Source organism: Ambystoma mexicanum, chromosome 11 (genome assembly GCF_040938575.1).
Source record: "Ambystoma mexicanum isolate Mex_15411 chromosome 11, UKY_AmexF1_1, whole genome shotgun sequence".
In the NCBI taxonomy this organism is placed as follows: domain Eukaryota; kingdom Metazoa; phylum Chordata; class Amphibia; order Caudata; family Ambystomatidae; genus Ambystoma; species Ambystoma mexicanum.
Genome location: NC_090934.1, coordinates 79,560,204 through 79,586,028, shown reverse-complemented (window position 1 = coordinate 79,586,028; position 25,825 = coordinate 79,560,204). Strand labels below are relative to the sequence as shown.

The window sequence follows — 25,825 nt, the reverse complement described above, 5'->3', positions numbered from 1 at the left end:
GGAGGTTCAACCATTCAAGACAGAGAGGTAAGTTATTGTGAATGGTAGTCTGGAAGACCATCGGCCCAGGAGGTTCAGCCATTCAAGGCGGAGAGGTAAGTTCTTGTGAGTGGTAGTCTGGAAGACCATCGGCCCAGGAGGTTCAGCCATTCAAGGCAGAGAGGTAAGTTCTTGTGAGTGGTAGTCTGGAAGACCATCGGCCCAGGAGGTTCAGCCATTCAAGGCAGAGAGGTAAGTTCTTGTGAGTGGCAGTCTGGAAGACCATCGGCCCAGGAGGTTCAGCCATTCAAATCAAGTCCCCCATGAACACCCACCTATCTCTCGCCTCCTTCTTGTTCCTCACGCTGCTTTAGCAGTAGAAGCTGAAAAGGGCCTCATATTTTAGCATCCTTCCCTCTTTTTTCTGGCGGCCATCTTTCTTCGGGCTCCTTTCCTTTTCATGAAATTATGCTGCTTTAACATCAAAAAACGTTAGCTCCATTAGCGGATGCTAATGACGACAATGGCCGCTGTGGCGCACCATACAGGCCTAGCAAAGGGCCGTCACTCCCAGTAATCACCCTCATCTTACACAGGCTATTCATTTTGATGTTGGGCCGTTATCAGCTGGTATGGCCCGCAAGGGCAACCATTGTTGCCATCTTATTTATTGTTGTGCAATGATGTATTCCAATTTTTTTTCAAAGCAACTACTAGACCATTGGCAGTAAAACAATTCTCCCAGGAGTCGTTTTTTAACCCTGATGACAGCTTTCACAGTCTATGGCGGTCTCATCTTCTCTCTCCTGCCTTTCTTCTTCCCTCTCTTTTGGCCGGGCTCCACTTCCTCTCATCCCCCACTCCCCCCTATCTCTCGCTGCCCCTGATTCTCACTCTTGGGGTTTGGGGGACATCCATTTTTTGCATGTGGTTCAGTAAATAATGCCAAAGAAATACTTCTCGGTTTAGATGATCAGTGAGGTCATCAATGGTGCCATTAATGATGTCATCTTCGATGTCATCTGCTTTAGTCTTAGCAGTGCGTGGTGGGGCCGCGAGTTATGGTTGCGTAGTTTGCTGTAAATGGTGAGTTACTTTGGTTTTCTGATTTTGCGCCGCAAGTATTCCGCAAATGTAACACTTTTTTTGCACTCATATATATATATATATGTTTATATAACAATAATATAAATGAGGCAACTTGTTACAGGATATATATATATATATATTCAGTAAAAAAACTTTGTTAACGGGACGTTCTGGTTAAGTTGCGCAACTAAAAACCTATGAAATTCAGTGTTGTCCGAAGACAAATCGAACACAACAAAAGTGTCTAGCACATTAAAAAAAACTGAACATTGAACCTATCTCATACTCCCCCACCCTCCCCAAACACTCTTACACACCAACACACTCCACTAAATACAATTTTTAATCCAGGTTTCACCGCGCTGTACGCGGTCGTCGGCGAATGCAAGATGGGGGGCGCCACAGAAAATGTGACGCGCTCCACGCCCCATGCCATCCATTCAGCGAACACGTCGGATGTCCATGGACATCGCGCAAGCCGCTCGGCCAATCAGGGCACTGTCCGCGGAGCGAACCGGGAAGTCTGTCCACGGAGCGAACGGAGATATCACTAATTATTTTGCCTTACATTTTGGTCATTTTTAAAAAAAACTTCTGGATGGATTTACACCAAATTTGCAAAAGCACGCTTTCGGGACCAAGCCCCCGCTCCTGCCGCAAATTTGGTGTAAATCCGTCCAGCGGTTTGGGCTGTAGGCGTGCGCAAAGTTTTTTCCCATTATGTCTATGGGAAAAAACAAAAGTTTTGGGACCCCCGCTATAACTTTGCCCCCCCTGGACCAAACCTCTCCAAACTCTGCAAAAAAATTCAGAGTGGGCCATATACTTTTTTTTGCTAAGTTTGGTGAGGATTCGTCCAGAGGGAGCGAAGTTATAAGCCACCCAAAAAGTGCTCTTCCTATGAAAACACCAACTTAACCATAACTACATGGACGCTACCGCGTCCATGTAATATATATATATATATATATGTATGTGCGTGAGTATCTCTGTGGTACCTCGTAGAGGTATGCGCATCACCACAGCCCATTCATTCTTCCCACACCAAAATCACATTACAAAGTGCAGAGAAATGCATGGACATTTTACCATCTTACATAGAAGGCGGCAGACGAACGCAGCCCAGGGACAGCAGAGGGTGAGTGTCTGTGGTTGGGTTTTAGAAAGGGCCCCCGGGGGCGGGTGCAAAGGAGCACAGGGAGTGCTGGGAGATGCTGGGGGCAGGGAAAGAATTCAAGTCATTGGAAAGAGAGATGGGCGCGCCAAGAACCCTTCTTAAGCACTAGCTTGGAGACTCTGGCTAGGAAAGTCTTTTCTAGTTGACATAACAGGTATAATATGCCATTCTCTATACTGTCGCCACCGTGAGGCCGTGTCCCAGATTAGGGGCAATGTGCCATGAGCTTTTTAAGTTTGGGGCATAGGGGACGGGCAATGCAAAGAGAGATTGCATAACATACGGAGCTCCGGGCCCAAGCATGATGGCTTATAAGGCACCATGGTGCACAAAACATGTTCATACCTCACAATTTCCATACAACGCATGCGCAATACCAAACCTTTAACATTCAAATAAATTAGGCAACTTGGCACAGCATATATATGTTGATCTCTGTGGCACAACATAGAGGCACGCCCATCACCACAGTCCATGCAATATACAATTTCGATTCTTTATGTATGACTTCGTCATGCCCTAAAGAAGCATTGTCTGACATCTTTGCATTTCTATGAAATTCCGTAGACATTTAACAGGGTGTGTTGAGCTTTCAATCCCAGACGAGTCAGCTAGGGTTAAGACAGTATACTTAGAAGAATTTGTACCAACAGAAAAGTGCAAAAAGAATACTCTTTTTGTTTTCTTTTTCGTTTCTCTTTGCTTCTATCTTTCTCGCTGTTTTCTGTTGTCTGTCCCTTGCTTGTAAATATTACTTGTCTATTTTTCGGATAAATGGGTTTTATTATATTTGTCACTTTTTTTATTTGTATTACACTGGTCGTTCTGCTTTGAAAAATCTTAATAAAAAATGTTGCAAAAAACACTAAAAGCAACAAAAAAAAAGTGCAAAGAATTAAGTGTTTCTTGCTATCTTTGCTTATCCGGCATTGTGTTGGGGAAGTTGTGGAACTGGAAGGCCAGTGTGGTGTGAGTCAGTACGACTTAATCCCAGAGAAGGGCAGGACCCAACCCCCAGACAGAAGAGCAAGTGCCAGAAGTTGCATTTAAAGCCCTTCAGCTGAATTATTCCTTTTAATGTTTATGCAAAAACATTTGTCTCTCTGCCACCACCTTAATACACGAATTCATTATTCCTGCCAGAGCCCGGCGGTAATCTCATCCCTGGCAGGGGGGCTTCTGATTGGCAGCGATAACACAGGCCTTTTTTCACATTTTTAATTGCATGTAGTGATCGTTCAAAAAACAACAAAATTATAATCACTCCTGCCAACTTTCCAAGCTGGCACTGAGCACTCCGCTCAGGCACTTCCTAACGCCCCGGTGGGGCAGAGGCTGGCAGTGGTTATTGAGGGCAGAGGTTGGTATGCCGCGCTCCCCCACACCGGGTGCGCCATGTTGGACATGGCTTCTTTCATTTGCATTTCTTGTAAATGTCCCTAAACCTCTTATTCGGCTAAGCCTTGGCAGCAGAAATGCCCGGTGCAATCTGCTGGGCACTGGGGCTTCCTACAGTCAGTCACCTGACTCGCCCGGTCACCTGACTCGCCCGGTCTCCGGGCCGGTCTTCACGGACTGTCCTGTGCTAGGGACGTTTCCACTCTGTGTCGAGTAGGCTTCCTTTACAGTTTATAAATACCGCCAAACTCTGCTACCACTAACGCATGTGGTAAACAGGCGGTAACGGGAAGGGATTGCAGGATTTAAAGTCAGGTGGACCCTTCAGTTATTTGTTATTTTGGAGTCCCATTGGAGTCCAGCGCAGTCGGTAATTACTGCATGCAGAAATTGCCACATGTGGTAATGGTTTTGCGTGGATGAAAATGTGTGGAATTTCCGAGTTTCATTTTGGAACTTTAAATTTGGCGGTGCGGCAAAAGGGCCAGTATTCCGTTACTGGCACTTTTTTACTGCAATGACAAACTCAACGAGGCGCTAAGTGAGTTCCAGCCCGGACAGATAACGAGCGCCTTAACGAGCGCCTTGACTATGGGTGGGCGGGATACTGGTGTATGCCAACGTTGCAAATCTTGGTTAGTTATGCATTGAAACTGTAAAATAACCTATAGCTTAAACATTTAACAATGAACTCTCTCCCTATTGACCAATGACTTGTCTCCCTGGATGTCACACCCCACTTTTCAAACATACCTGCCTAGTTCACCTAGGTCAAGGGTATGAAACCTGAGGCGCCCCGGATATGTTGAACTATGACTTCCATGATCCCACACCATTGGCTATGCTAGGTAGGTCTGATGGGAGTTGTAGTCCAAAACATTTGGGGAGCCAACAGTTGCAGACCGCTGACCTAGTTAAAGCTGCAAAAGAAAGTTGTGTAATTAACTTCTGAACTGTCCAATGCTGCTTCTGGGAGCTATAGGCTGACCTTTGTTGACAGGGCTCACAGGTACATTGTACAATGTGATTAGAGAAAGCGGGCAACATTTGATACCTGATTTAGAGGACATCTGGTGTTTATTTACAAACATTAATTAAGATCATATGTTGCATGAACATAGATCATTGGAATGTATGCATGCTGTTATTGACACAGTTTAATCATAGAAATGCATACATATTAAGCAGTGTTATCAAAACGACTCATGTTATTATGTGACAATTGTCACTAGAGAAGAGACTGTGAGTGTTTGTCTCCCATCACCTACTCAATACAGGAGTGAGCAATGTTGCCCTGGCTGTATTCTTATTATAGAGGTCGCTCTACATCAAACAGATGTGAGGCACTGGCCAATCAGGAGTCCAGGAATTTAGCCGGAATCCTCGAGTACAAATTCTGTACTCCTTTGCCTGTCTCCCAGGTGAGCCATATTCTTTTTTCTTGGCTGCTGTCCCCCTGCTCCCCGCCCCCAAGTCCTGCAATGTGCCTCCTCCGGACCATCCCTCACGTACCTGATCTCCTCGGGCTCCAGACTGTAGTCCTTCCTTTTTCCGGCCGACCTTCCTGGCAATGGAAATAGTAAAAGGACAATGGCCATTGTAGTTACTTTTTATAGGAATTGGGAATGCATAAGTAGTGCAGCCCCAGAGGAAGGCCCTGATGTGCCAATGGGAATAACCTTTAAATTCAGCCGCGGGCAGGAGTGCTAAATTCCCAGAGCCCTCTTTGCGGCACTCACTTCACCTGAAGGCCTACCTACCAAAGACTCGGGCTGCTGGGCTGTGGCCACTTCTCTGCACCCAGAAAGGTCAGGCTATCACTATAATCAAAAACCACCTGCAACATGCACTGAAACAAAAGAATCAAGATTTTTGAAAATGACTTTATTTTTCCTAGTTTGGATATTCGTGCATTTTAAGTAGTCTTGCCACATGCTTGGGGGCGGGGGCGGTTCTTTGCAGGGCGCAGGCAGGATCCTTTGTAATTATAATTGCTCATATCAGCCTCTAAGACGCTTAATACCAGCGAGTGGTTTCTAAGGGCAGGTTCAGGATTAAACCCTGTGTTGCGCTGTGGCGCGTTGCCCATGAGCTATCCTTCCTCCCTTTAGTCATCCCTCCTTTGGAGGTTATTGCAGTTAGTAGCATGTTTATTAGGTGAGGTTTCTTTTGCTCCACATTTGGTGAAGTGCCCCGGAGGTAGGAAGGGGACATTGCCTTCTGTGGAAGTGACGCTATTATTATTTTTGTAAATTACACATCTACACCTGAAGTCTATTACGCTTTAAGTACCAGGATGCCCTCGCGCTAACGCGCGCATGCTCACTTGGGAGGGTTCCATATGGAGGGGTTTCTCTTCACATTATGAGTTATTAGTAAGGGAGTTACCTGGCATCGTGCACACTGTGCCAGTCCTACTACCTCTCCTCCTTTCTGGAAATGGAGGTACAGAATGCCAGGTGATCCTGTTGCTTAGGCCGCGTGCAGCTGGGCGTCCTTGGCTTGACCATTCATTATGAGTTAGTATTGGCCCAGTTGCCCATTTCCTTATGTCACCTGACTACGGTGGCTCCTGTTTTCACTAATTCTCTTGAGCCTCCCTGCCTCTCCGGCAGGGATATGTCTATCGGAGAAGGGGAGGGCAATCCATCAATACCTCCCGCGTGACCACATGCATGCTTTCCTGCCCTTCCGCCAACAGTACTGTGCTACTGTCCAGAAATGCCCTGCCCAACGCTGGCTCCACACGTGGCAACGGCACTCAGCTGCTCATATAAGATGAGATAGCATGCAGGCCGCACCCAGGTGGGTGTTTAGCAAGAGGGCGCCCTGACCCAGTCTCCTTTCCAGAATGACCAGCAGGAGTGGAAGCAAGTTATGTCCTGGGAAGGTAAGTGTTAGTGACCAATGAGAGGAGATCACTGATACCTGCACCCCAGCCAGGAAGCCACAAGGCTGTAGGAGTTTTGTGTACGAGAGGGGAGATGTTGGCATAACCCGGGGAACTCATTAGTGATGCATGTTGGAACCTTCAGTGCTGTGCTGCACAGTTCACTTTCTGCAACTCCCTAGCGTTCAAAGCTATGGAGACCTCTCGCCATCATAGGTTGCACATCAGCCTGCTGGGCTTTCCCCACTCAGGGCCAAAGCAGGGTTCCTCTGTAACTTAGCAGGGTACCTCTGTGATACAACTGGGTACCTCTGTACCTAAGCAGGGTACCTCTGTGATAAAGCTGGGTACCTCTGTAACTAAGCAGGGTACCTCTGTAACAACGCTGGATACCTCAGTGACTAAGCAGGGTACCTCAGTAACTAAGCAGTGCACCTCTGTAACTAATCTGAGAACCTCTGTAACTAAGCAGTGGACCTCTGTAACTAAGCAGAGAGCCTCTGTAACTAAGCATGGTTTCCCCTGTAACTAAGCAGGGTACCTCTGTAACTAAGCAGGGTACCTCTGTAACAAAACTGGGTACCTCTGTAACCAAGCAGAGAGCCTCTGTAACTAAGCAGTGGACCTCTGTAATTAAACACAGAGAGCCACTGTTACTAAGCAGGGGACCTATTTATCTAAGCAGGGGACCTCTATACCTAAGCAGAGTGCCTCTGTAACTAAGCAGGATACCTCATTAACTAAGCAGGGTACATCTGTAACTAAGAAGAGCACCTCTGTAACCAAGTAGAAAGCCTCTGTAACTAATCAGGGTACCTCTATAACTGAGCAGAGTGTCTCTGTAACTAAGCAGGGTGCCTCTTTAGCTAAGCAGGGTGCCCCTTTAACTAAGCAGGGTACCTCTGTAACTAAGCAGAGCACCTCTGTAACTAAGCAAGCAGGGTATATCTGTAACTAAGCAGAGAGCATCAGTAATAAGCAGGGTACCTCTATAACTAATCAGGGTACCTCTGTAACTAAGCAGAGAGCATCAGTAATAAGCAGGGTACCTCTGTAATTAATCAGGGTACCTCTGTAACTAAGCAGAGAGCATCAGTAATAAGGAGGGTAACTCTGTAACTAATCAGGGTACCTCTGTAACTAAGCAGAGAACCTCTGTAACTATGCAAACAACCACTGTAACTAAGCAGGGTAGCTCTGTGACTAAGCAGAGAGCCTCTGTAATAAGCAGGGTGTCTCTGTAACTGAGCAGAGCACCGCTGTAACTAAGCAGAGAGCCTCTGTAATAAGCAGGGTGCCTCTGTAACTAAACAGGGTGTGGAATAGAACAATACAAATATCAAGGCTTTTACACCATGCAAAGATAAATACACCAACACGGGCTTGTAAAGATTCCCAGAATCTTTATTGCAAAACTGAACAGTTAGAAAACAAAGTACACAAATAGCTATTTGGCTGTCAGTACACCACAGAGAATACCAGCAATTCAATGTGGGCAGTGAACAGGAATTACCATCTGGACATGAGCATATTTATACAGTTTTTTGTAACGATGTCCAGCCTTCTACAGGTTAATCATACACGGGGCTAGGGTTCGTGCCAGGTTCATTTCTAATTTGTTCGTCTATATGTATCTAGTTCATCTTTGGTTTACACATCAACAAGTCAAAAATGGCAACAGTGTATTCTCTAGGTTTAACATTAAGCCTTAGGACATAGTTTATACAATGTAGTTAAACAGGCGTTCCCATTCCGTTATTCAAACGACATTGCAGTTAATATATGTTCATGGATCAGTTTCGTTGACACAGGTAATCCTTGATCTACAGGTCAATGAAGGACAAGGTCTCATTACATGACCCTAACATTTACCCTGTGGCAGTTTCAACATTAACTTGCATGTAGAGGTCAAGACGGCCAAGTTACAAACAGAAAAACACTGCCCACCATTTTAACTCACAGGGTGACTTTGCATAGAGAGAGAACCTAAAATGGCGGTTTACATTGATTCTAGGGTCAGGACCTAGCAACACAAATTTTCTCACAAGTAGCTCACGAGCAGCTTGGTGTAGGCCAATATACATATATTCAATGCAATAGGAGGCATGATATCATTTCTAGTTTGACAAGGGTATCTCTGAAAGTAAGCAGAGAACCTCTGTAACTAATCGGGGTACCTCTGTAACTAAGCAAAGAGCATCGGTAATAAGCAGAGTACTTTTGTAACTGTTATGAAGTGACACTCTGGAGTCAGCAGGTATGTCCTTAAGAGGTTCCTTTAGTAGGTGCAGGTTACAAGAGGACAGGAACAGTATAGGTATACATCCGGGTAATATGGAACGGGGCAGGAGCCCACTGACTCCCACCACCCAGGCGCTCTGCTCTAACTGCCTGGGTGCAGAATGCCCTTAAGACACAAACCTTCTGTGCACTCACTCAACATTCTTGCAGTACCATCACAGATTAGGCATCCAGGAAGGAAAAGACACCATTCACCTCCCTTCCTTCAACAAACACCACACCCTCTGCACACCGTGGAATGAGCTCTACACACAAAACCTCTGAACTAACCATATGCAGCACACTTGAATCTCTTAAACAACTTTTCCAACCAACATTAGAATACTGAGCACCTCATACTCAAGCTGCCACCCTTGAGTCCCAGGCCAGCCACAGCCGAGCACTAACGGCCTAAACGTGGGCATTCAAACCTAAACACAAAAAGCAATCACCTTTAAATGGCATCTACCTTGGCTGCAACTCAATGGAACTCCCTCCCTTCCCAACTCAGGATGATCGAATCACACACAACCTTCCGTAAAGCCATGAAGACTGAGTTTTTTGCCTAAGCTCATCCCCCAGCGCCCAGTTTATGACAGTCTCTGCCTACTGCACCCGAATTGTAACCCTCTGTAATAGATGTAACTGTCTTATTTATTGTACTGGCCCGCTATCTTGTAACCCTTAAGCAAGCCTGCATACATATCCTTCCCAGCGCCTCTATGCCCACGGGTTGCAGCGCGCTATATAAATACTAAAATAAAATAAAATAAATCTATCATGCATATGCTTTAGGTCTGCTGCCCTTATGTATTACTGAGCGAGTGTCCATCTAGAGAAACTTTATTAAACTATGGGACTGGAGCCAGGATGACGCTCATGCGCTGGGGCTTAAGAAAGCTGGCGTGCCTTTGCTTGAGCTCTGTCTTAGAATATGAACTGTTCAAGGAGCATCCCCTACCTTCTGATTTGGGGGGGGGCACAGGGGTGCATTGGTGTTCAGCATAAATACAAAGCCCCTGTATCGATTCCACCCATTAACGGTGAAAGCCCTCTTCTTGGAGTTGGCCAAGACCATTACAGTTAAACCATTTAGCAGAGCTCTCACCAACTGAGCGATGGGGAAAAGAGGAGGCACAAAATAGACACTTGCTGGTTAGGGGAAATGGGGCATGAAATACGAAAATACTTGACTGATGACCGAAAGCTACACTACATGTTAAATGCATGTTACCAGCAGTACGCAGAGTACCCCCTGCACCTATGTAGCACTCTCTGCTCATCTCCCATACACACACTCTCTCTGCTCATCTCCCATACATACACCCTCTCTCTGCTCATCTACCATACACACACACTCTCTCTGCTCATCTCCCATACACGCACCCTCTCTGCCCATCTCCCAAACCCACACGCTCTGCTCATCTCCCAAACACACACTCTCTCTCTGCTCATCTCCCAAACCTCACACACGCTCTGCTCATCTCCCAAACACACAAACTCTCTCTGCTCATTTCCCATACATACACCCTCTCTCTGCTCATCTCCCATACACACACACACTCTCTCTGCTCATCTCCCATACATACACCCTCTCTCTGCTCATCTCCCATACACACACACTCTCTCTGCTCATCTCCCATACATACACCCTCCCTCTGCTCATCTCCCTTACACACACCCTCTCTGCCCATCTCCCAAACCCACACGCTGTGCTCATCTTCCAAACACACACTCTCTCTGCTCATCTCCCAAACCTCACACACGCTCTGCTCATCTCCCAAACACACACACTCTCTTTGTTCATCTCCCATACACACACACTCTCTCTGCTCTTCTCCCATACACATACTCTCTCTGCTCATCTCCCATACATACACACTCTCTCTTCTCATCTCCCATACACACACCCTCTCTGCCAATCTCCCAAACCACACGCTCTGCTCATCTCCCAAACACACCCTCTCTCTGCTCATCTCCCAAACCTCACACACGCTCTACTCATCTCCCAAACACACACACTCTCTCTGCTCATCTCCCATACACACACACTCTCTCTGCTCATCTCCCACACACAGAGCCTCTCTCTTCCCATCTCCCATGCACACACCATCTTGTGGCTCCTCTCCCATACACACTCTCTGCTCATCTCCCATACAAACACACACGCTCTCTGCTCATCTCCCATACACACACCCTCTCTCTGCTCATCTCCCATACAAACACCCTCTCACTGCTCATCTCCCATACACACACCCTCTCTCTGCTCATCTCCCATACAAACACCCTCTCACTGCTCATCTCCCATACACAAACTCCATCTGCTCATCTCCCATGCACACCATCTCTCTGCCCTGAAACTGAAACTGCACTGGTTACCTGGCTAAACTCTCTCTTTTAAAAGGTGCCAATGTTTATTTCTAATATTCACTTTCAGTTTGTGTTGTAGTCGTTGTACAGTTGTCTTACTGAACAACGCCCATCCTCAAAACCTGGAATAGCCATATACATTGTTTTCTGATGAAAAGTTATCATTCCAATATGGGCCTCCTGGTACATGCCTGTGGTATTCTTTCGAAATACCCTTTTTTGGAAAGGGGAAACTGACAAATAGCACTAGTCAGGATTCCAGACTGCTTTGCATAAAATCAAAGAGCATTTTGGTAACATAAGAATGACTTTATATCTTTGTATTTCACAAATATGTCTGTGATAAATGGGTTCTTGCTTCAGCCACAGATCACACAATGCACGTTGGGCCTGGCGATCCTTTCAATTCTTGCAACACACACCCTAACGTTAAAATGTGTGTAGCATTGAAGCATATATGCTGATTCTGACAGCCTCAGGGTCTGTGTGTGAGGGTGGAATGGCTGTGATATGGCGTGTGTGTCTGCGTGCAGAGTTTTTTCCTGTGTCAGGGTAGAGATGGCTGGGCCTGTGCTCTGTTCCCAATGCACAGACATCCTAAGAGAACTATATTTATAGGGTGACTTTACTAGTAGTGTATCCTGGTGATCTGCTGAGCACTTCAACTATGCAATATGCCACGAGATAGCGGGCCGACCCTGTAGGTAACGGCCTGCTGCCCAAGTTGTGGGTGCCTTAACCAGGGTGGCGGTGCCATTACTGAAAGGGTTGGCACACAACAGAGGGGCATTTTATTTGTTCCCTATTTTAGAATAAACGTACCTTTCTTGCAACGCGCAGTGCTGTCAGGAAGTCCCTTTTCCATGTTGATGACTGTGACGTCATAAACATGAAACCTAACTTCTCAAGAGCATCACTGCGTGACGCTGGGCCGCGCTAAATAAGTGTGCTTATTTTTTGAAAAATCACCATTGCCACCTGTGTATGAAAGGTGCTATTTGGTGAGGGGGGAGCGGGGAAGCGAAGGGAAAGGGGCTCGGACTGCCAAGGCAGATCGGAACGCGGCTTGTACCATGAAGGACAGCCTGTTTTTTCCTATCCTTCTGATTGGCCAGCGTCCCCACCCTGGGTGCTTCTGACCTCTAATCCTTGCTCTTCAGTGTCAGCGACCTGTTATCTCTTGTAACTTGTGTTATCGACCTTTTAATGTTCTATGGATTTTGTAGTAGTGCTGATCTGTTCGGCTCTTTCACGACTGCCATTAATGTGATGGGCTCCTTCAGTACCTCCCTTTATCACACATCTGTCCATCTCATAGCAACTGCCTTCCTATGTTCCCTGCTCAGAGTCTCAGAAGCGCTACACACACATCAGAGCACCACGTTCTACACACACAACACACAACAAAAAAAGCCGTCGACTATAAAATAAAAATGTAAACTAATTAAGAACGCCTACCGTATTGGCTTTAACGGCACATGTTGAGTAGCGCCTGCGACCTCTTGTGACTTGGCGCTATAGATAACCTTTGATGTTCTCCATTTTTCTTAAATATTGTTTCTGTGTTTTTCTAGGGTACAGATGAAAAGCATGTCGTCCACTCCAGCAGCAAAGCTAGAATAGGTAAGATGTGTGACTATTCCAAGTTACTGTAATTTAAAAGCGTTCAGCCGTGTGTAGAGGTGTCTTCTGCATAAGGTTGTTTGATGTCAATAAGTGACAGAGAGGTTCCCCTGAGCAGACTTTGGAGTTGCCAGGCTGGCAGCGGCGGCTGCGGGGCAGGACTGCTTCATGGGCGGGGTCAGCCAGTGCTTCTGATTGTAATGCCCAGTTTACACCCACTGGGCACCTGGATGGCTTTACATGGACAGCGTCAGCACCGCCTTGGCCACATAGAAAGCACCAGCGCTAACGGGAAGCAGCTCCCGTCCTCTTCGTTCTAGTTGATTTCTGGCACTTCACGAGCAGTTGCTGATATACTTCCGGGTTTGCCCACTTCACCGGCAGTTGCTGATATACTTCCGGGTTTAGGCTGGAAAGGGAACGGGGGCGCAGGAAGGTACACGGATTTCCCCAAGATTGTGGTTAAGTGTGGGATTCAAAAATACAATTGTGCCAGTCTGGCATCCCATAAGAACTCCCATGACCATCTCGCCTGCCATTTTCTTGATGCTCTTATGTGAAAGACCCTGTATGGTCTTCAGCTTTACCCCAGCTTGACTGTTTTTAATCTTTAACGCCTTCTGTCCCAAGCCACTTCCATGAATTCCCTGCTGGTTTCTTCACTATGGGACCCATTACGAGGTAGGCGGCCACGGAATGAATGGTACCGGGAAGGGACCGGCACCGTTCATTCCAGGCCGCCCTATTACGAGGTCTGCAGCGGGTCCCGCTCTGGAAGGCCTGGTCAGACCAGGCGTCCTTAGCGGGACCCGCTAGCAGACCAGGATGCTAACGGGTCATTAACAGGCCCGTTGTTAGCATCTTCCTCATTCCCATTGAGCCATATGGGGGCTCAAATGGGAATGGGGATGTACCGTGTCCGGGTCCCACGAAAGGGATTTACCGGGTCCGCCAAGATCGGAATGGCCCAGTAAGTCCCCTTTTGCGGGACCCAGACCTGGTACCCGGTATGGGGGTAGCCATGCCACTAAAAGCGTTATGCCTACCTCCATGCTCGTAATGAGGCCCTATGTCTGCTGGGAGGCGGCTCATTCCAAGATGCCATATGTTCTCATCTCACTCATCCCCTCCCTTCAGTTCTGTTCGTATGAAATGTGGAGTCGGTCCCTCGTGTTTAGTTTGTTGTTCCTCTCAGTGACATACGTGTATCATCTACCAGGTGGATCTCTCTACCGGGAATGCCAAGTATGCCAACAGAAGGCCTGTTGCTGATGCTCGCTTGGTGTCTCTGGGTTGAGAGGAAGTCCCATGCTTGGGAGAGACAGGTTCTAAGCCATGGCGGTCGCCCGTCAAAGCCTTCCATCCCAGGCAAGTGAAACAGGAGGGCACCCAGCAAGCTTCTCTCTCGTTTTCTTCGTCTTACGAAGCTAGAGGCTAATTACTCCATCTTCTCGGGTTGAGTGTGTAGTCGTGGGTTAGGATTCTTCTTGGTCTGTGTGGACCTGTCGCAGTAGGGGCAGGACTTGGGTTGCTTTTTAAGTCACGAGGGGCGCATGCGCCCGGAAGAGCCTCTGTAGATTGGCTGGGCTTGCCTTGTGTAGGCATGCGCTATCTGTGTAGCAACAGAGTGCTGAGCAACAAGGGGGGCAGTGATAGGTTGCAACACTATGCATACCATGGGAAGGCTAGGCTTGTCAGGGTACATCTCTATCCAAAGGCAGGGAGAAAGGGGTATATACAGAGCCATAGAGAGGAGGTGAAGGGGGTATATAGATCCATAGAGAGGGGGAGAGAGAGGTATACAGATCCATAGCGATGTGGGACAGTGGGGTATACAGATCCATAGCGAGGTGGGACAGAGGGGTATACAGACCCATAGCCTATGTGTGCCCTGCATTTTGATAGTTGCATTTAGCCTAGGTGTGCCCTGAAATTTGATAGCGTCATTAGCCTATGTGTGCCCTGCATTTTGATAGTTGCATTTAGCCTAGGTGTGCCCTGCAATTTGATAGCATCATTAGCCTATGTGTGCCCTGCATTTTGATAGTTGCATTTAGCCTAGGTGTGCCCTGAAATTTGATAGCAACATTAGCCTATGTGTGCCCTACCTTTGCTAGCGGCATTTACCCTATGTGTGCCCTGCACTTTGATAGTTGCATTTAGCCTATGTGTGCCCTGCATTTTGATAGTTGCATTTAGCCTATGTGTGCCCTACCTTTGCTAGCGGCATTTAGCCTATATGTGCCCTGCCCATACTTTGCAGGCCCACCCTGAACCTGCCTGTCCAGCCACTAGATATAACACAACTGTCTTACTCGGCATGTTAGTTTGTGTTTGCACTAGCCCTATGCCGAATTCTGTGCCCTTGCATGCACTAGCCTAGACCAGATCCATGCCCATTCTGTACCTGACTAATTCTATGCCTACCATGGGTCTGCGCCTGTTCTAGACTGTACTAGCTCTATGCCCACACAGTGCTTGAACTTGCCCTCCACCCACCATATGCCTGATTTAGCCCACGGCCCAATTGCAGTTGAATAAGCCAACCTAGTCCCTCCCTACCGTACTATACCAGATACAGCTATGATAGACTGGATATTGGTCATCATGTTCCCATTCTGCCTTGTCCAAGTCGACACACCCTGCACAGGCAACTACTTCCTCACTCTCAGAAACAGTCTCGTAAGATTGGCATGCCCGAGACATTACCCAACCCCATGTCCAACTCCATTTCTCCCACTCACTCCTCCATTCCCCCCCACTTCTAGCCACACCCTCAGCTTCAATGACCGTAACACAATAGGTGAGGAAAAGTCTCTTCCATCAACTCACACAGATGACCTTTTATCACTCCCCAAACTCATAGCTAACGCCAAAACATATCCCATTTTAGGGAATGATAGGACGCCCCGCCTAAGAGCACGTACTAAAGTACTCCGCCACAGCTCTACTCCCACTACCCTGCCCTCCAGACCGCCCAAACCCGTGGACTACGGGAAGAATAAAAATAAAAAGTCAGCACCATCTATAGCAATAAACACCAACAGTAATCCTAATACTCCCACCCCTCAAACAACCAATCATGCTCGCGTAAAGGACCCCAAACTTCCCATCAGCCTCCAAAATGCCCTCATTAATGCCCAATCCCAAGGAACCCATTCTATTGAAATACATGATCTAATCATTGAACAAAATCTGGACTTACTAGTAATCACAGAAACCTGGTTCCACCAAGCTTCTGGACCACTGCTAGCACTGGCTATCCCACCAGACTACACCATTCTTAGAACTGACAGAACCATCTCCACAGGAGGAGGTGTTGCCATCATAGCGAAAAATAGCATCCAAATCAGATCAACCTCTATTGAAACTATCGCAGGATATGAACTACTACTCGCCAAACTCGCCATGAACGCAAATACTCCAATCAATATTGTGGTAATCTACAGAAACCTGAGCACTAATAGCCACCCAGAAACAGACATCCCCTTATTACTTGCGCCCATCTTAAAACCTAACACTAAATGCATAATCATTGGGGACTTGAATCTTGGATTCAATGATGACCAAGACCTTAAAGCAGCCGCCCTTCACCTTGCACACAAAGACATGAACTTCAGCCAACTCGTTAATGCTCCCACCCACATCAAGGGCAGAACCCTTGATTGGATCCTCACCCTCAACACCAAAATTACCTTAGGCCCAATTACTCCACTTAGCTGGACAGACCATTTCTGCGTAGAATTCACTCTCACGAGTGATGACCCCTGCTCTCCTAAGGCCAAAATAATGGACACCATTGAAAGCAGAAATCCCAGGAAGCTCACTATAGAGAACTTTGACCCCACCCTTAACAAAACACTAGAAACCCACTCAATCTGTAGTAACGATCCCACTGCCATTGCCGAGTATTACCACAAATGCCTCTCCATTGCTATCGATGTAGTAGCTCCGATCACAACTAAAACGCGACGTGTCAACAGAAAAACCAACATCTGGTTTAATGAAGAACTAGTCGCCCTAAGAAGGAAGAAACGCTCTCTTGAACACGCCCACAGTAAACTCCTCACCTCTGACTCAGCCAACGCTTTTAAGGATGCCAACAAAACCTACAAAACAGCCATCAGCTCCCACAAAGCTAATTCCTAAAACGCCCGCATTAGCAATGCAGCATCTGACTCTAAAGAACTTTTCTCTATCCTTAGAGAACTAGAAAACCCCCTACCAGCCAAAACGCCCACCAACGCCAGCAAAGAATGGTGTACCACCATACAAGATGCACTTGCCTCCAAAATTGCTGTGCTCCAGAAATAAAATAATCACCAAAAGACTACTACTAGCAGATAAAAACTCCACCACCTCTAACCCCCTCCCTGCCACCAGCGATAACCCCAATCCCTTATTCCATTTCACACCTGTCACCCAAGAACTTGTACTCAACACTATCTCCAAACTAAAAGCCTCTAATTGCAAAGGAGACACTGTTCCTGCCAAACTAATCAAAGCATGTGCCTCCACCTTGACCCCCACCATTACCAAATTTGTGAACTCTTCCTTCAATTACAATACAGTTCCAGCTTGCATTAAAGAAGCCTGGGTTACCCCGCTTCTAAAAAAAAACAAATCTAGACCCCACTATTCCGACTAATTGTCGTCCCATAACCACGGTCCCTTTCCTACTCAAAATCATTGACAAATTAGCTTATAATCAAATCTAAACTCACCTGGAATCGCATCAGCTCCTCGGCACTAGACAATCAAGCTTTAGGGCGAGCCATAATACAGAAACAGCACTTTTGGACCTTAAAATACAGATGGCTGCCATTAGAGATACAGGGAAACTCTGTATACTCCTGCTGCTGGACCTCTCTGCAGCATTTGATCTGGTGGACCATGATAAATTATGCACCTCACTCGCTCGGGATTTCAACTTTTCCAGCGAAGCCACTGCATGGGTGAAATCCTTCTTAACCGATCGCACATCCAGAGTGTCCATAGGCAAAGAAGCGGCCAACCCCATCCCAGTCCCCATAGGAGTGCCCCAAGGATCATGTCTCTCCCCCACTCTGTACAATGCGTACACCAAACTCCTTTTCTCAGCATTAGACGACATGGGTGTCACCTACACCAATTTTGTGGACGACACCCAGATCCTCATACCACTCACAGATAACTATGACCAGGACACCGCAACCATCAACAAAATTTACGTCATCATCCAAAACTGGATGGGACTAAATAGTCTCTGTCTCAATGATGAGAAGACAGAAATCCTCATCGTAGGATCCCCAGCTAAAATAGCGGCTCTCCACCCAGATTACTGAGCTATTAATATCGATGGCACCTGTATTCCAGTGCTGAAGCAAGTGAAAACATTACGAGTCTACCTCGACGCCAGTCTTACTATGACTAAACATATCAACGTGCTAGCCTCCTCCACGGCCTACACTTCCAAACGTATTGCTCTCTGCCGACAATTTCTGACACCAGCAAATTGCCTTACCTTGGCCTGGGCCTTAGTACTATCGAAATTGGATTACTGCAATGTATTACTACTAGGCACACCCAATACCAATCTATCCAAAATGCAACTTCTGCAAAATAAAGTCCTAAGAGCAGCCCTAGGAATAAAAAAATCGGACCTGCTCTGTAACAATGTATGACCAATCTCTAAGCTGTCTTGTAACCACGCCGTGCTACCTGAGGGTCTGGGAGTGTAATAAATAAAATAAATAAATAAATAGAGAGGGATGTGCATTAGGGAGGGAGACATGCACCCCATCTTGCTGGATCAGCAACTGTGCACCAGTTGATGCCACATGCCTGTAAGTTTCACCACTGCGTCCAGCTGTGGGGCGGCAACAGAGATTACCCACGCTGTGAACCGCACGCCCGCCTTGCACAAACCTTGCACTGGCGCAGTGCAGTTTTTCATCAGAATTTGCACCAAACCAGAAATTGCCCCAGTGCAACAATCCATTGCGATAAGACATATGTGCACCTCAGCAAAGTCTTTCCTTGGTGCAAATGGTCGGGCACTCTTGCATTCCACCGGTGCAATGTTAATTCCGTGCAGGCGCAGTAATTCATTGCAATATTTGCTGAGCTGACAGCCAATGAGAACCTTGAAGCGGTTGACTGATTTCGACTGAGCAACACAGGGGAACTGAAAGTTTGGCGGTGAGCTTTTCAGCCAGACGTAAAGTTGCAGGCCGAACAAGGAAGCAGTCTTGGAAATGGTGGTGGGGAGTGAGTCCACACAAACATTATTAATGCCACTGCTTCAATTTTTATTGATTATTGGGTAGTTTGGTGGGGTAGAGAAGCTTAGAAGTGTGGGTGCACCCATTCCCAGAGAGGAACAGCAATGGTTTGTCCCAGTGCTTAATTTGTAAAAAAATAAATAAGTGCAGGGCCCAAATATATTCTAGCACACCTGTGACACCGCGGCTGGGCACCACTGCTGCCACCACCATAGCTGCTCCACACAGTGTCGACATATTTGGGGTTACCCTACAGCTTGCACCTGCTCATTGTGGATGATGGATGCACTGACTTTCGCCACTTCGTAATTAAACTGAGTCTGAGACAACGAGTGCTGGGGCTCAAAAATAAGTACCAGGGCTGAACCCTGGCAAACACCCCCACAAATGAAGCACTGGTTTGTCCACTAAGGAAGGTGCACCCGGATTTGGAGGCCTTTGCAGCAGCCCGGGGGGCACCCGCCTGCCAGGCAACATCTGGCGCCCGCCTCTACTCTGGCAGTCAGTGATCGAAGGAGAGGGCACTGAGCAAATGTGTGCAGCTAGCCCAGAAATAATACACGGAGGTAGCAGATGGTGGCAGCGCCGCGCAGCTGCACCAGAGCTTTTAATTATATCAGAGTGGCGCGACGGACCCATGGCCCATCTCTTCTCCAAGCGTTGGCACTTTTACAGGATGGAGGTGCCAAAATGGGGGCTTATGCAGCGGCGGAGGGATGCCGGGCATCTGCGGCACAAGTTATTAAAGGAGACTTGAAGGTGCCACCTTGCATGTAGCGCTTGGGGCAGAGTGTGGGGCTTTCAGCATACTTCAAGGCCCTTAGTGTGGGATTGGCATAGAGTGCAGCCAGCGAGGCTGGATGCAGGGCCTGGCTCAGGTGGCCCGGCTGAGTTAAAGAGAGCCACAGGTCTGCCCTGAGTGGCATGCAACTCGGCATCTCGTCTTCTCCAAGGGCAGGAGGGGTGGGAAGCGGTGCAGGACATGGGTATCTTCACAAGGGGTTCCCAAACCTATGGAAAAACATGCAGAACAATGTACTTATATAAGTCACTTGATTTGAAATTGGGAATCACGTTCAGCGTTCTAGATCTTTCACTGTGGCGAAGGCCAAATGATGATTGGCTGAAGCTCCAGAAAACGCGTCCTCTCTCTGCCAATAGCTGGACAGGAGGGATTTCTAGGTTATTTCCCCCCTGACACACAAATGTATATTTCTTTTCAGCTTTTTCTTATGTTAAAATGTTTTTTCAGATTGTTTTATTGATGTAGTGGATTAATCAACTTTTCAATATATTTATATTTATACAGAAATTAATAAAAGTAAATTAAAATCACTACAATTTTCACATTTTACATATTTTGGTCCAATAATTCATCGATAAATATGATGCAAAAACAGGAAAGGAAAATAAAAAATAAAAAAACCTCCATTAAAACTGTCAAATAAAATAACTCAGAATAACTAAAGTTCTACCAGTTAGAGCTTTCTCTTGTCACAATTGTAATTGCATGTTAACATCACTGGTGGTTTACAAAGTTTTCATCTTGCAACTTAAGTGATAGTAGGTAGTTAACAATAGCTATTCTCAGTTTGTTCAATTCAGCATTATAAACATAATACCAGAAGTCTTCAATGTTTTCTTCTGCCATGGGACAAAAAAGTGCTCGTGAAGTACCGCATTTGCTGTTGCACGGGCTGCAAAAGGCCCCGGTCTGTCTTGGAAGCAAGACGTCACGGAGCACCACAGGATCAATCCCTGGGTCCGTGCTTTGAAACCTCTGGGTATTAAGCGCGTTATAAATAACCTATCATAGCATATCTTAGTGCATGCTTCTACATGCAGACATCGTGCGACAGCATTAGCATTCTAACCAAATGTCTGGAGCCCAAGGAAGGATGGAAGAACCTAACCCCCACCACCACCACTGATGTCTGACCAACCAGCTCCTCCTGGTTGCCGCCACATAGAATGGTGTATTTCCCCTAGAGCAGGGGTCCGCAATCTGTGGCTCTCCAGATGTTTTGTGCTACGACTCGCATGATCCCCCACTATCGACTCTGCTGGCTAGGGCTCATGGGAGCTGTAGTCCAAACATCTCGAGAGCCAACGGCTGCAGACCTCAGACCTAGAGTCCGGGAGAGGTCCATTGAATGCACCACTGCTGTTTGACTCAACTGCCCCGTGCAGTCAGGATGGAGAAGACAGACTCTGCCTTAGCCTCTCAACTGCAGGAGTGGGCGGAGCCTACAATGATTCCATGCGGCGATTCAGGATGAACATACTCACCCTTAGCACTTAAGGAGTCTTGGTTTAGAAACCACCTAGACCCTGCAGTGCTTTCCTGCGTGCCTCTTCTCGGCCCGCACTAGGTCCACACATGTTATAGGGCGATTTCTCCACCAGTCCATCCACAGCATCTGCATGGGGACCAAAAGCTTTACCAAAGAGAGTCTCCTACAAGGGCGACGAGGAGGAGAATATACTAATCCTTAAAGAGATAACAAATGCGGAGACTGCAGGTGGTGGACCTGGGAAGAGCGCCTCCTAGTGGACTCAGTGGATCCTGCACCTTGAGCATCACCAGTTCCCAGATCAGCCCCACCTTTCCACCACTCTTGGGGCCTAATTCACAGAAGTGTTTTATAAAGGCATAACCCCACTGAGAAAGGCTTTCTGGATAAGGGCCTTATTCTCGAGCACCGGGACATGGTCATTAATGAAGTGAACACAGGTCTGCAGATAGCCTGGTCCCGGGCACACTCAACGTTTCAGGGATAGTAGAGACTGGCATAAGAGGGATGCATGCGCCGGTGCCCCATGGCACAGAAGGAATCACACTCTGCCCATGAGAACATCTGCTCTAGGCTACACAGTGTTTTCTTTTGGGCACAGGCAACAATACATAGTTTAGAGACAGAATTTGGCCGGCTACTGCTGGAAAGGGGCTTTCTCACACTGTCCCAAGCTTGCCCATGTTGGCATGTGAGGAGACCTCTCTCTCACACACACACACACACACACACACAGATTAGGAGATGCATTCTGCTCCACACAGTTTGGCAGGTGGGGAAGAGAGCCCACACCCTTTCCCTCGCCAGGGCCACATGTGCACTGTCTCGGCCAGATGTGTACAGTCACGCAACCTCTTCTTTCCTCACTGCATATACCTCCATGTTGATTTTCTTCAGTTATTACTCTGTTCCCTATGTATATTATAGCATGTATGTTGTTCCAATATATCCGTGCCACATTGGCCTTTCCAATGTTGTGTATTTTTAAGCTGTCTGTAACCTCGCTGTGATACCTAAGGGTCTGGGTGAGTAACAAATGTAATAAATAAATAAAGTAAATAAATAAAACACCCTAGAGTGAGCTTTTTCCCATTCGACAGCTGGAACCCCCTTCCCATCATATACTGGTAAGTGGATATGAAGATGCACATACAGGAAGTGTACTGTGCCACGTGACAGGAAGTCCTGAAAGATGGCTCTCCGCGTAACATGATGTTACTGAATGCAGGGTGCAACTTGCGCCAGTGTCTGCTAACACTAAGGTCATGATACAAATAGTGACTGCCATAGATTGTTTCTGTGTATGTATGCACACTACACAGCCATGCGAGAAATAGCGCAGCGTCGGGAGTCCTGTTGTTCTGTGCACACTACACACACAGACACCCACAGACACACACAAGAGACAGATGGCGTCAGGCTGCCAGGCCGGCATGCTTTCTGTGCATCTGTGGCCACAACACAAACCTGATACAAACAGTGCAGTGTGAAGAGTCATTCCAAAGGGCTATGCACATTAGCACACGTTGCAAATAGTGCAGTGTTTCCTGTTTTACATATGGCTTCGTACACTGCACACATGATACGCACTGTGTAATGCGCGAGGGATTCGGATTGCCTATGTAACCGAAACACACGTTGCAAATAGTGCAGTTTATGTGTGCGTGTTTACAGTCATAGGTGTTATGTTGCTTGGATTAACACTGTGCACCTCTGCCATCTGCATGATCTCCAGGTGCTCTGGCGGGTCTGAAACAAAGGGGAGGGTTCGGTTAGAGGGGGTGGAGGGGACCATGGACGATAGCTTTCCGGTTCTGTTGATTCGTGCAGACCTGATGCCTCCTGACCCTGCGTGTGGGTCTGTTTCTAAGTGTTATTTGTCCAGGGAACTGAGGGGACCCGTGTGGTCTGCTGGTGCTAGAATGGATTGGCCAGAGGCTGTGGTGTGTACGTTGTTTGCCGATGTGTGGTCTTGTGCTCTTTGACGTCCTAATAGGAGTCGTGAATGTGACGTAGTTTGTATGTGCGCAGTACATTTAGGCCTAGTTGTTTTTAGATGTTACAGTGCAGCGTTAGAAGTCAGTGGGCCTCATTACGAGTATGGTGTTAGCCATGCCCTTAATAAGGGAATGGCTGCCTCCATACTGTGTTCCAGCACCGGGTTCCTTCAATGAGGAATAACCGGGTCATTCCAACACTGGCGGACCCGGTAATTCCTCCTTGAAGGAACCAATCCTCATTCCCATTTGAGCCCCCTATAGGGCTCAATGGGAATGGGGAAGGAGCTAATAACGGGCCCGTTATTAACAGGCCCGTTATTAGCTCCTTGGTCCCCTCGCGGGACCCGGAAAGGACATCTGCTTTTACCAGACGTCTGTTCCGAGTCCCGCAAGGGAACCTCGTAATTGCGCATCCCTAAATGAAGGGTGCCGGTCCCGTACCAGCACCCTTCATTATGGGAGCGCAAGCCTCGTAATGAGGCCTAGTGTGTCTTACTGCCGCAAGCACGTGATGGAGCAGTGCTGTGTTGTGCTGTGCACTAGTGACATCTGTTGTGAGAACACTGAAGGTCTCTGGGAGATCTGCCCTAGAGGCGCATCCCGCCGCAGCTGGACCGCACAGCTGTGCACGCCACGGACTTAAAAGCTTTACCTGAAATCTCGTCTGATTACAGCAAACTCCTCACCCACTCACACCAAGCGCTGGTGGCATAACCGCAGGTGCCAGGAAGGGGCATCTCTCCATGAAGAACTATTATTAATATTATTATGTTATTTACTGAGTGCGAACCCGGCTTCCGGGGGCAGCAGAGCACTTTACAATCATAGGAGGAAGAACACAGCAAGGGAGGCAGAGAAACAGGGAGCGGGGAGCTAGCAACATGGGGGGGGGGGGGCGGGCATTCTGCCAGCAAGGGATCTACAAGCCACCAGGGAAGGAAAGAGTGGCGAGCAGGTCACCCAGTCTCAGGGTGGGTGAAAAGCGGGTGTGTGTGAGGACCTAGGTGTTATGGAGGAACCATTGCTTGAAGAGGAGGGGATCACCCTGTCTCATGGTGTTTGGACAGCGTGGAGAGGGGTTGGGGGGCTAGGTGTTATGGAGGAGCCATTGCTTGAAGAAGAGGGGATCACCCAGTCTCAGGGTGGGTGGAGAGCGTGGAGGGGGGTTGGGGGGCTAGGTGTTATGGAGGCACCATTGTTTGAAGAGGAGGGGATCACCCAGTCTCAGGGTGGGTGGAAAGCGTGTTATGGAGGAGCCATTGCTTGAAGAGGAGGGGATCACCCAGTCTCAGGGTGGGTGGAGAGCGGGGGGGGGCTAGGTGTTATGGAGGAGCCATTGCTTGAAGAGGAGGGGATCCCCCAGTCTCAGGGTGGGTGGAGAGCGTGGGGGGGTTGGAAGGGGGCCCTAGGTGTTATGGAGGAGCCATTGCTTGAAGAAGAGGGGATCACACAGTCTCAGGGTGGGTGGAGAGCGTGGAGGGGGTTTGGGGGGCTAGGTGTCATGGAGGAGCCATTGCTGAAAGAGGAGGGGATCACCCAGTCTCAGGATGGGCGGAGAGCGGGGGGGGCCTGGGTGTTATGGAGGAGCCATTGCTTGAAGAGGAGGGGATCACCCAGTCTCAGGGTGGGTGGAGAGCGGGGGGGGCCTAGGTGTTATGGAGGAGCCATTGCTTGAAGAGGAGGGGATCACCCAGTCTCAGGGTGGGTGGAGAGCGGGGGGGGCCTAGGTGTTATGGAGGAGCCATTGCTTAAAGAGGAGGGGATCACCCAGTCTCAGGGTGGGTGGGGAGCGTGGGGGGGTTGGAAGGAGGCACCATTCTGCGTGCCAATCCCCGTTGGTCGAATCGTGGAATCAAATGCCCAGTACTTTTCCTGGACTTGCATAATATTTGTAGCGCGCAGGTGGGGTTGCATGTCGAATTTTTGGGGTGTGTGTATGCAACCAGGGTTCCAAACTTAGGGTTTGCATAAGCAGTGTAGCAGGGTGCAAGAACGGTTTACGGGGGTTTGCACGCAGATCTTCCGAGTTACGAGTTTTCATACGCAGGTTGTGGGGTGCCCGGAGCAGTTACGGTGGACCCTGCACAGGGTTCCCGAGATGCAGGCCTGCTTGCGGAGGACCCCACAAACTGTTTTAAGGGTGCGTGCTTTCACGCCTGGGGGAGCGCGCAAAGGTGGCTCATCTGGGTGTTCATGCTTTGTGTGTGGGCGTGTCGGGGGCGTTCTGCCATCGACTTGCAAATATTGGTACTTTGCACGAACAATTCCAGGAATACGCGTGGCGCACATTTTTTTATCTGTGTGCAGGCTTGCGCAGTTTCCTTCTCGGTGTGCGGCCCTTGCGGGATTTCTGCACACATTTCTATGAATCTGCCCCTAGGTTCTGTATACTCTGACCACAGAATGTGCATAAAGCGTAATGCTGAGGTACTCTATTCTCCATAGAGTAGAAACTGTGATTG

The 25,825-nt window shown here is 47.9% G+C and overlaps 1 protein-coding gene across 7 annotated transcripts in view; it reads left to right on the top strand.

The window, feature by feature from the left end:
* DLGAP3 (DLG associated protein 3) overlaps positions 1-25,825 on the top strand; it is a 1,860,282-nt gene that overhangs the window by 455,307 nt on the left and 1,379,150 nt on the right. For all 7 annotated transcript variants that reach the window (XM_069622569.1, XM_069622570.1, XM_069622573.1 and 4 more), the window contains exon 3: positions 12,758-12,806. The gene's annotated coding sequence lies outside the window, so the exon portion shown is untranslated. The remainder of the gene's footprint in view (positions 1-12,757; positions 12,807-25,825) is intronic.